The sequence below is a fragment of the Phyllobates terribilis genome, unplaced genomic scaffold (genome assembly GCF_046119375.1).
Source record: "Phyllobates terribilis strain yellow unplaced genomic scaffold, ASM4611937v1 Scaffold_4__5_contigs__length_816908805, whole genome shotgun sequence".
In the NCBI taxonomy this organism is placed as follows: Eukaryota; Metazoa; Chordata; class Amphibia; order Anura; family Dendrobatidae; genus Phyllobates; species Phyllobates terribilis.
Genome location: NW_027362764.1, coordinates 208,194,061 through 208,195,893, shown reverse-complemented (window position 1 = coordinate 208,195,893; position 1,833 = coordinate 208,194,061).

Sequence of the window (1,833 nt, the reverse complement as noted above, 5' to 3'; positions counted from 1 at the left end):
ATTTTCCCAAATTACCTATATGAATTGCAGTCATTGTAATTTTCCAGTCAAATAACTATTAGTGTACAATTGAAAGGTTTTTGTACAAACTGCCTATGATAACAGTATATTTTTTAAAAAATAAAAAACTCAAACTGCACTCAAAATGCATGTTCCAAATTACTATGCACAGCAGAGTTTTCAACCTTTTCATTTTAATAAAGAACAAAAAAATAGTCATTTTTGAAATTATAAGCATTAGCAGGTTATTACAAACTGAAATCAAACAGTTTTCAACTCAAAACTTTATTCTAGGTGATGTTACATTTGCACATAGGACCCCTTGTTCGAAAGGAGCTTCTGAACTCTCTCGTCCATTGAATTTGTCAGGTTTTGGATGGTTTCTGCTTTAATTGTTTTGCATGAGGACAGAATACCCTCCCAGAGCTGTTTTTTAGATGTGAACTGCCTCCGCCATCATAGACACTCCTTTTGATGATGCTCCAGAGGTTCTCAATGGGGTTGAGGTCAGGGGAGCATGGGTGCCACACCATAAGTTTGTCCCTTTTTATGCCCATAGCAGCCAGAGATGCAGATGTGTTATGTGCAGCATGAGACGGGGCATTATCATGCATGAAATGATCTCGATGGTCCAGATGGATGGAGTGGAGGATGGCTGCTTGATGGACACCCCATGCAAACAAGGCTACGGCGCTAACAAATGGTCTAGTTTCCAAAATGGTGTCACTTGTGGGGGGGTTCCACTGTTTAGGCACATCAGGGGCTCTCCAAATGCAACATGGTGTCCGCTAATTATTCAAGCAAATTTTGCAATCAAAAAGTCAAATGCCGCTGCTTCCCTTCCGAACCCTGCCGTGCGCCCAAACAATGTTTTTTCCCCACATATGGGGTATCTGCGTGCTCAGAGGAAATTGCACAACAATAAAAAAAATTGGGTCTAAAGTACCATTTTTGTGAAAAAAGTTAAATGTTAATTTTTTTCTTCCGCATTCCAAAAATTCCTGTGAAGGGTTAATAAAGTTCTTGAATGTGGTTTTGAGCACCTTGAGGGGTGCAGTTTTTAGAATGGTGTCATGTTTGGGTATTTTCTGTCATAAAGACCCCTCAAAGTTTCTTCAAATGTGATGTGGTCCCTAAAAAAATGGTTTTGTAAATTTTGTTGGAAAAATGAGAAATCGCTGATCAACTTTTAACCCTTATAGCTCCCTAACAAAAAAAAATGTTGGTTCCAAAATTGTGCTGATGTAAAGTAGACATGTGGGAAATGTTATTTATTACCTTTTTTGTGTGACATATCTCTCTGATTTATGGGCATAAAAATTCAAATTTTGAAAATTGCAAAATTTTCACCAAATTTCTGTTTTATTATTTTTCACAAATAAACGAAAGTGATATCGAAGAAATGTTACCACAATCATGAAGTACAATATGTCATGAAAAAAACATTTCAGAATCAGGGGGATCCGTTGAAGCGTTCCAGAGTAATTACCTCATAAAGTGACAGTGGTTAGAATTGTAAAAATTGGCCCGGTCATTAACGTGCAAACCACCTTGGGTTGTAAAGGGGTTAATATTATTATATACACTGCTCAAAAAATAAAGGGAACACTTAAACAACAGAATATAACTCCAAGTAAATCAAACTTCTGTGAAATCAAACTGTCTACTTAGGAAGCAACACTGATTGACAATCAATTTCACATGCTGTTATGCAAATAGAATAGGCAATAGATGGAAATTATTGGCAATTATCAAGACACACTCAATAATGGAGTGGTTCTGCAGGTGGGGACCACAGACCACATCTCAGAACCAATGCTTTCTGGCTGATGT